The sequence below is a fragment of the Melopsittacus undulatus genome, chromosome 8 (assembly GCF_012275295.1).
Source record: "Melopsittacus undulatus isolate bMelUnd1 chromosome 8, bMelUnd1.mat.Z, whole genome shotgun sequence".
Taxonomy (NCBI): Eukaryota; Metazoa; Chordata; class Aves; order Psittaciformes; family Psittaculidae; genus Melopsittacus; species Melopsittacus undulatus.
Genome location: NC_047534.1, coordinates 20,618,648 through 20,631,491, shown reverse-complemented (window position 1 = coordinate 20,631,491; position 12,844 = coordinate 20,618,648).

The following is a 12,844-nucleotide window of genomic DNA, read 5'->3' as shown; positions in this document are numbered from 1 at the left end:
TCCAAACTGTTGTTTTCTAGGGATTTGCAGATGTTGCTGGAGTCCATCACAAGAAGTAACACAGCACTTATGCTCTACCCAGACAAAATTTCCCTCTGAACACTCTGATATTCAGTAGAAGACAGTTCATTTCAGAGGGCTCAGCTTATCTCTCCTTTTACACTGACCACTTCTAGTCTCTTGAGGGACCCTTAGCCTTGCTCATCCCTGAGTGCAGTGAGCAGATGCCTCATTTTATGCAGGCTGAAAAGGTAGCATGTAGTAAAGGTGGTGCCTCTGGTGTCATCCTTCCATCCACATCCACTGCATGCCAGCAAAGGCCTTAGGGACAAGCTGGTTCTAACCATGGACCAGTACTTCTTACAGGGCTGGCTGAGTTTCTACTGCCTTGCACTTGGGATCAGGCCCAAACTGAGCAATTTTTTTTGTCTTTGAGTCATTGCATTCTTGAGTGTCACCTTGTCTCAGCTAAGGCTCAGATCAGGCCATTATCTATGGGTCAGCAACTGAGATGGGTCATGCTGGCCTTGGCTACCTCTTACAGGTGCAACCTGGAGGCAAGCATCCTTTGCACCAAAAAAAAAGCTGTAGAGATTGCTACTGAACCAGACAATGACAAAGGCCTTTCTTCTCCGTGCCACTGAGATGACACTTTAACTCAGAGGAATGAGATGAGATGTAGAGAGACCTGTTTGTTTCTTCGTCTCCTCTCATTCACTATCAGCTGTGCTGCTCTTCCTGGACAAACGGACCTAGATCTGAGCCCCAGGCATTTACATGGCTTGATACAGCAACAAAAATGAGTTCCCCTTTAGCCAGAAATGGCTGGAATCCCAGGTCTGGAACTCTGCTGATGGGGTAATGTCTGGAAAAAAAAAAAAAAAGGAAAGGAAATCTCCAACATGGAAACACTAAATGCTATGGCAACAAGAGGAGCAACAAACAGGGCTTAAATACACAGGCTCAGCATTAATTTAAGTGCTGGGAATTAGAGAGAGGGAAATCAGTACTTTATAATGCTGTGTTTTATCTGGGATGAGGGGATGGGATCCTATGCCCTTAAACAGCAAGGTAGATGTGCCAGAGGCAGACAGACAGGCAGTGTACTGATGCAGGCTGCTGGCTTTCATCAAAATCCCTTCTGGCCACTCAGCTGACCTTACATGTGGAAACTGAGCTCTTCTCACATTATCCCTTTTCCTGAACCTCCTTTCCAGTCATGTGCTGTAAATACGAAAAAGGGAGCATATCTGTCTAATTTGTTAATCCAGTGATAGGAGTTGGCTGAGCTGCTGCTGCCAAACCATCCGCTCTGAGTCACGGAGGCATTCCTCCCTTCCCCAAGAGCAGAGATTTTTCGCCGGTGACATCTGACTTGCCTTGTGCTAATTGACAGCTCTCTGTTGAAAACGATGTATGTGCTCAGGCTACGCTGGGTTTTGTCCCAGTTTATCCTGGACGCTTCACAGGTCTCCCTTCAACCCACAAATCCCTTGTAAACAGAGAATTTCCATATGTAAACCTGCTGACTTCTATGTAGAGTACTCCAAAGAGGTTTTTCTTGTGTCTTTTATTTCCTTTGTGTTTCTAAATCTTTAACCATCACAGCACAGTAGTTTCCAGTAAACACCTGGAGGATTGGCTGGTTAAAAGGAGTCCGAGAGTGCTTAGTGAAAAGCAGGGGCTTTTGAATTCACGACATGGGCTTCAGCTCAGCAGACACAAAATTACTGTGTTTGCACTTCTGCCACAAAGTGCCTTTGACTTGAAAGGAATCTCCTTTCCCTACCCCTTCAAGCTCTGAAGTGTCTGTGTCACAGAGACCACAACCCACCTGGGTAAGGAATCTCCCCTCTGTGCATGTACAGCATCCACCATAACGAGGCTTCAGCCCAAGCTAAGACTTTGTGAAGCTGCTTCCATATATAACCGCTGGGTGAATGTGTGTGAGGTATTGACAAGCTAGCTCTCGTACAGCACATCATGTTGCAAAAGCTCAGTACCTGGATTTCATGAAGTCACAGAATGGCTTGGGTTGGAAAGAACCTTAAGGCTCATCCAGACCAGGCTGCTCCAAACCCCATCCAACCTGGCCTTGAACAGTCAGGGAGGGAGCAGATGCTGCTTCTCTGAGTCAGAATGAAGCCATTCTCACCTTCAGCATGTTTCTCAGGGAAGGTTTATCAGAGCGGACAGGCACAGGACAGTGATAATTTCTCTCTCTCCCGCCTCTCCCCCCAGTCTACCATTTGTTCTTGGATTAATTCCTTCATTTCTTGTATAAGTTTCCTTTTCTAAAATGACAGGATAAGAATGCCCTCCTTTGTGGAATCCTTTGATATCCAAGGAGGAAAAATGTCATTTAGAAGTTACAGATAAAAAGTTTTATCAGTGTCACAGCCATATTCCTTTTGGATAAAGTCTGTCATTTGTACAAAGAACATAATTGTTGAACAGCTCTCCCTGGTGCCACACTGAAATATATCTGCTTTCATTGTACAGCAAGAAAGGCATTTGTGTTCCCTCATTCAAAGACTTGTTAAACTTCCCAGTGTGTGTCCTGCCAAGGCATCGTGATGAAGTAGGTACAAGGGTGAATAAGAATAATAATGAGAATAGTGATAACTTTTTTTCTGTGGCTGCTGTCTCAGTGGGTTTGTGCTCCCTAAGTTGCAGCAATTTAAAAAAAAAAAAAAAAGAAGTTTATGGTTTTCATGATTTCATCCAAGTTTCCTCAGGACTGGGGCCAGGTACATTCCAGATGAAGGGATCATTTTTGACCATACGGCTCGGTGTCAACTGTGTTACATTCATTCCATGCGATTTTGCTTTTCAGCTGAGCACAGCTCACAGAGCTCTCTTCAGGACTATGGCTCTGGTTTTAAGCTAGCTCCTAGGGGACAACACAGTGCCACTGCTTTCAGGCTCACTCTCCTGCCTTGACTGCACACACCTGAACAGCTTCTGTCTCTATTCAGCACTGGTACAGTACTGCTCAAGACGCAATGGAAATGTCTGTGACACTCTTTCCTGATGCAATGCTGATACATTTTGGGTGGAGGTAGAACCCAACATTTTCTAAATACTAGGCAGTGGGATCAGAAGTCTTACTGTTTAGATAAGCATCTTTTGATGGCTGAAAGGCCTTTGCTTTTCGCTATGTCAGCTGTATGCCTCTTGTATTTGGGAAGCAACTTACAGACAAAGAGCAGAGAAATCAGCAAACTCTTAGAATCATAGAACTGTTCAGGTTGAAAAAGACCCTTGAGGTCATTGCTTCCACTCATAAACCTAACACTGCCAACTGTACCACTAAATCATGTCCCTGAGCGCCATGTCTGCATGTCTTTTAAATACCCCCAGGGATGGTGACTCCACCACTTACCAGAACATCCTGTTCCAATGCCTGACCACCCTTTTGGTGAAGAAATCTTTCCTAGTACACAACTTGTACCTTTTTGGCTCAACTTCAGGCTGTTTTCTTTTGTCCTATCACTTGTCACTTGGGAGAAGAGACCAGCCACCTCCTCACCCCATCCTCCTTTCAGGTAGTTGTAGAGAGTTGTAGGGTCCCCTTGAGCCTTCTCCAGACTAAACACCCTCAGTTCCCTCAGCCATTCCTCATCAGAGTTGTGCTCCAGACCCTTCACCAGCTCCTTTGCCCTTTTTTGAACTCCTTTGCCCTTTTTTGAACCCACTCCAGCACCTCAATGTCCTTCTTGTAGTGAGAGGCCCAGAACTGAACACAGGACTCGAGGTGCAGCCTCACCAGTGCCCAGTACAGGGGGATGATCACTGCCCTGGTCCTGCTGGCCATGCTATTTCTCATACAAGCCAGGATGTTGTTGCCTTCCTTGGCTGCCTGGGCACAAGCTGGCTCATGCTCAGCAGCCATTAATCAGGTTGGGCACTTGGGCACCCCTAGGTCCTTTTCCACCAAGCAGCTTTCCAGCCACTCTTCCCCAAGCCTGGCGCGTTGTGTGAGGTTGTTGCGGCAGAAGTGCAGGACCCAGCACTTTGCCTTGCTGGCTCTTGAGCTGCTTTGAGTGAGCTGTCATTGGTGCCAGAACTTGAAACTGGTGGCCATGGACTGTCAGGCCAGACTGAGCCATGGCATCCTAGTGAAAGCTGAGCTAATTTGTATTAAATTCATATCTTTTCCCAGCTTTTGGAGATGATCTCAGGAGAGGAACAAATAGGTCCATGTCTTTCCTTTCCTAGTTGTAAAGAAAGCTTGAAAGTGCTTTTATTTTACAGATATTTTGAGGGAGTGTTTCAGCAGATACTTTAGACATGAAAAAATTTGGATCATGTCTTTACTGTATTTCCTGATAAACTCTCTGAACAGCTTAAGAACTGACAGGATATGATAACTATGATAAAGGTATAGCACAAATACCTGATAAAGGGAGTAAATTTTAATTAGGGTGTTTGTTTAAAATGCAGGGGTTTGTTAGTACATGTTTAATGCAACCCCTCTGTAGACATCTGGAGAAAAAATACCCATCTGCTGAAGACTGATCTCAGGCTGCTCTGTATAGCTGATATTACAGATATCCACATGGTTTCACAAGAAAAAGTAGCAAAGATGAATTTTGACCTTTTTGATACTTCAAAGGTTAAAACCAAGATGAGAATGGAGACTTCTCTAGAGGGAGAAAAAGTCCCACTTTTCAGGCCTTTTTTATGTCTCAAAAAGAAATAACAACACAGACTCCTCTTGCACTTCCTTTTGCCATTTCACCTTCCTGCTTCTCCTTATAGCTTGGGAAATGTCAGAACAGAGCTGTGGTCAAGGCAGAAGTTTCTGGCTGGGGAGTCACCAAGTGGCAAGTAGCCCAGCTGTGTGTCTTTCCTTCAGCCTTGAGAAGCTGACCTTGCAACTGATTCTGGACTTGAAATATCCCAGAATGTTGAAAGTAATGAAACAAAAACATAACAGTGGTTGCTTAGATGGCAAGATTATCTGGGAGCACTGAAAGTCCTGAGCATCATCCAAACAACCATTTCTACCCGTTGCTTTGCATATCTTGGACAAAATATGCAAAGGGAAAGCTCTGCCAGATGTTGCCTAATGGTGTTTTACCAGGGGTGGGAGGTAGTCACACTTCTGCCTTGCATCCTGCAGCAATTAGCAGTGTTGTGGAAAATCAAATCAGTGAATACAAGAAGGCACCTTCTGCTAAAAGAAGCAGAATCCTGCAGATTTTATCCACAGTTGTGTTACAGAGTGGCATAGATGACCCAAACACCTCATTCCTTAAGATAAGCTTTTCAGCTATTTGCATTTGATTTTTCCAGGTTCCTCACTTCCCACACCAAGATTTGATCAGCAGAAGAGTGGGCACTGACAGCAGTAACAAAGCCAATAGGAGTCTGCTCTGGTGCTGTTTGAAGACACAATAAAATTTAAAAGCAAACAAACAAAGAAACAAAAACAACCCCCTATCTAAGCATCTCATTTTCAGCCACAGAAACAAATACACTAGGGAGCTTAATCTGTCAGCCCATCTGTCTCAGCCCCTCAAGTGAAAAATTAGATACGTCATCACCTCCTTGCTCAGAGCTGTGAGACAGCATTCATTAATTGTTATGAGGCATGAGACAAGTATGTTTAGAAGAAAGATATTCATGTCAACAACCCTAAATCCACCATTGCCATAACGAGGTTAATTACCTCATGCCTGATTTCAGTCACAATCCAGTCAGGAGATGCATACAGTTATTCCACTGAGATTTTGGTATCATAGACTCAAAGAATCCCAGACTGGTTTGGACTGGAAGAGACTTTAAAGCTCATCCAGTTCCAACCCCCTGCCATGGGCAGGGACACCTCCTGCTAGACCAGTTTGCTCCAAGGTCCATCCAACCTGGCCATGAACATTGCCAGGGATGGGGCAGCCACAGCTTCTCTGAGTCCTTTAATGCTTTCTTGAATGGGGATGGACTAAAATGCCTTCACTAGCCACAGTAGCTGCACTGTCCTCAGGGGAAGAACTGTTATATTAAGATCATAATCAGGTTTAAATTGACCTATCAAATGTGAGGGTTACAAAATTTACAGATGTCTCCAGAAGTGTAATTACCTTATATTCCTGACACAAGGGATTAGCCACTGTTTTTTTCTTATCCTTTGCTTTTTCTCTCCTAACTTGGCCTCTTTAAACATATTATCCTTGTGTCACACAGGGAAAAGACATGATTAAAGTCATATGGATATTAATATGGCACAGCTTGCAGAAGGAGGAAAATTATTGATAAGGCCAAGAGATATAGCTGGAAAAAACAGACAAGCTTTCAAGCACACAAGCATGAGCAAGCCCAGAACTTGTCAGTTTTTTCCAGCCATATCATTAAGCATAACAGCAGCTATTTTTTCTTTCTGTGAACTGGCTTGTATGGGTCCTCTGGGAGTACAGTGTGGAGAATGCACTGAGAGCAAGGGAGCCCATTGAAGTGTCCCTAGCATCCCACTTTATGAATTGGCATATCCTTGGGTGAAAAGTGCCTTGATATCACTGTGAATTCAAGCCAGGGTAAGATCAGCTACTAATAAAAGTATTTATTCATGAGACCCAAATTAGATAATGTTGTCACAAAATTTATGAAAGGTAAAGGGGAAGCAAAGGAAGGGGAAAAAACATTCAGGATTAAATAGGGGAGACTCCCTCTTGCCCTTCTCCCAGAAGTTCATTGCAGCCTTCCCCCACACTCACCTGGCTGTGGTGGTCTCTATCTACATGCCTTTCACCTGAGCCTTAACCTGCAGGAAGACTCAGCTGGTCACAACATGATAGCTCTCAAGACCTATATCTCTTTGAAGTCTTCCAGGGATGCAGGTGTCATCCCTCTCTCCAAAATGAGTTTGTTTCTTTTCTATCCAGGTAGGAGCCTGATCATTCTTCATAAAAATATTGGTTGCTTGTCTTCCTTGGGGACTTAAACATCTCTGTAAATGACCAGGTATTATTTTTCATTATTTTTTGATCTCTTGCCCATGCATTACACTTCCTTCCACCTCCTCCCACTGCCATACATGTGTGACTCTGCATTTGTAATTTTACACTTAACCCTATATATCATCATAATCTTTACTGTAACAAGTGAGATCCCACCAGGAGTACAGCTCAGGAGCCCACACCACAAGAGGGATGTGGAGCTACTTGAGCAAGTCCAGAGGAGGCCACAAAGATGCTCCGAAGTCTGGAGCGGCTCTGCTCTGGAGACAGGCTGAGAGAGTTGGGCTTGCTCAGCCTGGAGAAGAGAAGGCTCTGGGGAGAACATAGAGCAGTTTTCAGTGCCTAAAGGGGCTGACAAGAAATCTGGAGAGAAACTTTTGACAAAAGGCTGTAGTGACAGGACAAGGGAAATGGCTTTAAACTGACAGAGGGGAGACTGAGGTGAGATATTAGGAAGAAGGTCTTCATCCTCTGTGAGGGTGGTGAGGCGCTGGCACCGGGTGCCCAGTGTTTGTGCTTAGGTCTGAAATACCTGCTCTAAAGCATGGTTTCTGCCTTGAGTATAGGTACTCACAGAATGTGCTGTGGAGTTGGCTGTCAAATTGGCCCAGTGCTTATTTAGTTCTCTGTTAATAAACGAAGAGTTATTTTACACAACAGGTAAGATGAGTAAAGCAAAAGCATTTTGGGATGCTTAAAGAATCTCTCCAATAGTGTACCCAAGGCTGCAGCCCAGACCAAATAACTGCTTGGCAATTAATACTCGGAACACTTATGTGCTAGCTTCTGAAGAGTCAAAAAAAAGAGTACAAAAAAGGTAAATGCCTTTCATGGGAAACCCACTTTCTAATGGAAATTAATCTTCCATAAATATATTTCTTATTCTGGGGAACTGTAAAGAATAAAAGAAAGAATTTTCTGTGGAGGGTGAAATTAAGAGTTCATTGCTTGTGATCTCCAGGGAGTTCATGTTTATTTTGTTGAACATTTTACTAACACTGGGAAAATATTCTCTTTTCCTGAACGTTTGCCCTTTGTCACATTGCCAAAGCTTTACAGAATGATAAATCATTCTACAGTGACAGTAGTACTATTATTTCTCACTTGTAACATAAGCAATTTTTTTTGGTCCAAATTTTGCAGACACCTCGTAGAGATATTGCAATGGGGCCTAATGCCTGCATATTTGAGCATGCGAGAAAAAAAGTGCATGAAGTAGTATAAAAAAAAATCATTATTCCTGTGGAAAAAATAGTCAGTGCTCACATAGATTGCTCATACCAATAGGGCTGCATGTACATTTGACAGTGAGATACACATTGTAAATAATGGAAAGAGAAATGATTCCTGGTACAACATAGAGTTAGTTGATCATTTCCACGGCATACCTCTGGGAGCAAAACCTTAGCAAGTTTGAAAAGTGAATCAAACATATGTATAGATTGCAAGAGCTAAGGAGTATAATTGCTAAATTATAAACACTATAGAAGTTGAATTTGGAGAACTGGGTAAAACTGAGCTGGAACAGGTTATGCCAATAAGTCTATAGCTGTTGAAATATACAGCCCTGGTAATTTCTGGAGGCAGAACGCTATACAAGGAGGATACTCAATCTTGTGTGGCCTGACTGTGCTTATGTGACAACATTCTGACAGATCTATGAACCCTATGCCTGAAAGAAAAGGAGGGATTGAGGAGTGAGGCATTTGGGTAGAGCAGTTTGTAGTCCAATAGTAAAATAGCAGGGGATACTTCAGGTCAGCCCTGAAGTGAACTGCAAGAGCCATTCAATAATAGAAGCCATCCATTATCACTCAGGCACAAATATTTTGAAAGGAAAGATTCTGGACAGGCTCAGCAAAGCTGGCTGGCTCATCAGTCTGATGAGATTCCTATAAAGAAGTCACAGTACTTGCAAAGTTGCCAATTTTTAAGTAGTCCTCACAGCCAACTCCTTTATTTCCCTCCTCACACTACCAAACATGATTAGATCATATTATGAAAGTATTGCCTGCCAAGCTTCATCTCCAGTTAATCATGCTGAGCACTGTGACCTTATAAGAGATTCTTATACTGATTAACGTGTTTACTCTGTGCCTATGTACAGGTGGAAAAAAAGTCTCACCAACTTATTTTTAAGTACTATGTATTAAGGCATCCTGATTCGTGTTTGTATCTGTCCTCTTTTTGCAGTTGATATGTCATACTTCAAAGGAAAAGACTGCAAAAGAAAGCAGTGCTTCCATCTTAGTTGTGGTCACATGGAAGAAGGGGATAATATAACAGTAAGTACTAAGTTGCTCCAAAGCCTGGAGCACCTCTGCTATGGAGACAGGCTGAGAGAGCTGGGCTTGTGCAGCCTGGAGAAGACTGGAAACCTTAGAGCAGCTTCCAGTGCATAAAGGGACTGACAAGAAACTTGGAGAGGGGCTTTTGACAAGGTACTGCAGTGACAGGACAAGGCAGAATGGATTTAAACTGACAGAGGGGAGATTGAGATGAGATATCAGGAGAAGAAGTTCTTCCCTGTGAGGGTGCTGAGGCACTGGCACAGGGTGCCCAGAGAAGCTGTGGCTGCCCCATCCCTGGCAGTGTTTGCAGTCAGGTTGGATGGGGCTTGGGGCAACCTGGTCTAGTGAAAGTTGTCCCTTCCCATGGCAGGTGACCTTCAAGGTCCCTTCCAATCCAAGCCATTCTATAATTCTAAGAAATACACTCCACATAGCCAGGAATAGGGGGACCTCTGTCACCTTCATCTTTTTATTCACATTTGTTTACACTGTGGCCCATGTGGCTTCTTTTGCTTGAGAAAATCATTAAATATTTAAAGCAACTCTGGTCAATAAGGCTTTACCCTGCTAAAAAGCAGAGAAGAGCTGGCACTGAAAGCCAGTTCTTCATGTGGTACTTATCTGCCACCCTTCTGGCAGATGTACTCTACAGAAGCAGACAATATTTTGCTTCATGATGAATGGCAACCCAGATCCAGGCAATCTGTCCCATGAAATGCAGATTTGCAGATTAAATCAATATTACATTTTATTTTTTTTATATGGCATGCGGTTATCAGCAGTTCACTGGACTGCTTTTGGGTTCACCTTCTCTTACATCAGACATTCAAATGTCAGTGTTTACATCAAAGCAGCCATTTAAAACCCCTGTCTAGTGCATGGAGAAGAACAGAATACTCATCCTGATGCTGATTTTTAAAAGAGAGCTAATAAATCATGTACGAGAATTTTCTAGACCTCTACATTTATAATGAAGAGCACCTAAAGCACTAACTCAGATATCTATCTACTATCATCTAACATTTGATGAGATGGATGCTATTTTCATGTCTGAAATGGAAGACTTATGGAAGAGTACAAAAGGCTTGAGGCCAGGACTGGACATGTCAGTTGCATTAGACCTTAGATCAGGAATAGAAGATGAGGTAGGAGAACGTATTTTCACTGATTGACTCCTGTTGTAAGAGCAAAAATGCCATGTACTATGAAAAGGAAAGTGCTGTACGCTTTAGTTATGCACTGTAATATTTCACCATACATAACAGTTCCGTTAAGTTGGTCATTGAGTTGCTATTGTAGTCTTCTGCCTAAGATCTCTTATTCATAATCACCTCTAGGACAGTTGTATCTTTAAAGCAGAGAGATAAGACCTGCATGTGAAAACCAATTAAACATTTCAGGGTGTTAGTATTGGCTTCAGCCTGGAGATTTTACTGTTACCAGCTAATTGTCTAAAAGGCAGTGTTTACTATGTGACTCAGGAAAGATGCATAGTTTATGGATTTTAACATGCCAAAACATTTGGGAAACACAGCTTTTCCTTCCTTGCATGATTTTGTGTGTTATAGTGCAATGGAAGTTGGGAAGGTTTCAAGGTGCCGTGAACAGATAGCAGAAGTTTAAAGCTATGCTGTCATGAGGTACATGCTCTCACTGTGGTTTCAAGATAGAGAAATAATAACAAGGATGGACAAATGTGGATTTCCTAGCAGGACAGAGTGCAATGGAACAGATTATTCCTTTCTTTTGCTGCTTAAGCTTGTAACATTGAAGCCCTGCTGGAGAAAACAAGAATTGCTATTATTTCTTTTCTATGCCTTTTTGTTGCTCCTCTTCTACAAATAAATGTTCAAAGTAACAAAAATCAATACCCTCTCTGTCAGCTTGCATGCCACTGACTGCTAAGAGTCAAGGGAAGCAACAACAGCATGGTAAAATCTTACTTTGCTTCAGCTGAGTTTTTCCAGTCTTTAAAGGGAAGCAGCAGTGTTGGTTTCCAAATCCTGGAGCCTGCTACATAAACATTTATTTAAAACTCTGATACACCAATTAACAATGAATGTTGAAGGCTATCTTACATAGAAACTCCTGTCACTCTTTCAATATCTCTGAAGCACTGGTCTAGCTCTGGTCTGTTGGTAATCCCAGTGGGAAATCTGGTCTGATGGAATCTATTTCTTTTTATTTCTTGTACAAAGCAGGCAGCACACTGAAAAATGAGAGTCTCATTCCTCTTTGCTGCTGAGGCAGCAACTGCAGGAACAATAGCAGTGCTCCACATCTCTGGAAGTATGGAAAGACCAGCCAGCCCAGATCTCAGGTTGAAAGCTTTCTGTGTGACTTCTGATGTTGCCACTTTTCAAAGTTTTAGTTATGGCTATGCACTAATACCTCTATGCTTCAAAAGCTTTTAAAAGTGACATTTAGACCCACTGAACTGAGTGTGATTACTGGCTTAAACAAAGTTAAGTAGATGCCTAAGTCTTTGCAAGGTCAGAGCTGAAAATCCATTGCAATCATTACGGTGTAGTATCTTTGCGGATATTTTAAACAGAGGTCTTAAGAGCTATACAAGGTCTTCCTTTAACCTGAATGAACCTTTTAGTTTATGGTTGGGTTTTTTTGTGTATAGTCTTTTTGCTTGATTAAGAGTTTATAAATCTTCTAAATCTCGTCAGCATATATAGCTGTGAATAATAGATTTATACCAAGAGGCATTTTTTTTTTGTAGCATTAGATACACAGGTGATTTCCTGGTGCAAACAGATCATGACATCACTGCCTAAAAAACAATAAAAGAAAAATCATTATGAAACATTTTTCATTCATTTTTTCCAAGGTTTTAAGTGAAACATCAGTAGTGATCTGGCATGCCAGAGTTTGAAGATGACAAGGATGACACGGAGAATAAATATGTGGAAGCAGGATCATTGGGACTGTCAACTGCCACATCAGTGTCTGACAGGGATGGAAGACAAGATGTTACTTTTGAGCAGCTTGTTTTTCAGCACCTAGTTTTGCACTAGCTGAAGATGCTGAAGGAATTTGGGGATTTTTCTGTTGTTGTTTTTTGTTGTTATTGTTTGTTTTGGTTTTTCAATAAAATTGAAGACATGGCTGCATATTGGCATGAGATTTTGCTCAGTGTATCTCTTTATATGAGATCAGATTTTGCAATGCCTTCGTGACCTTGTCCAGTTGTTCTCAGAATGGACTACTGTTCTGAAAGATCTCATCCACTTCATCTATTAGGGTTTTTTTCTCTTTCTGAATCATTATATTTTTATTGTCTTTGTCATATTATTCAGGTCCCCCCCTTTTGGTCAAGGTCAGTCAAGTCAATCAAGGGAGATGGACAGAAAAACTGGGAAATTATATAACTGGATGCTAAATGATGGATTGCAGAACTCCCAAAGGTGTACTGGAAAGATATATGGTGTGTTCCTGATTATTTACTTGTATGACATGCAACACAACTGTATAGAAGGTGAATGATTTCATTACTTCTTGTAGTTAGAATTTCACAGTGGTTCCTAACTAGGCTTTTTCACAGCTCATTCATAAAGACACTAGTAAATTTGACCTAGAGAGACA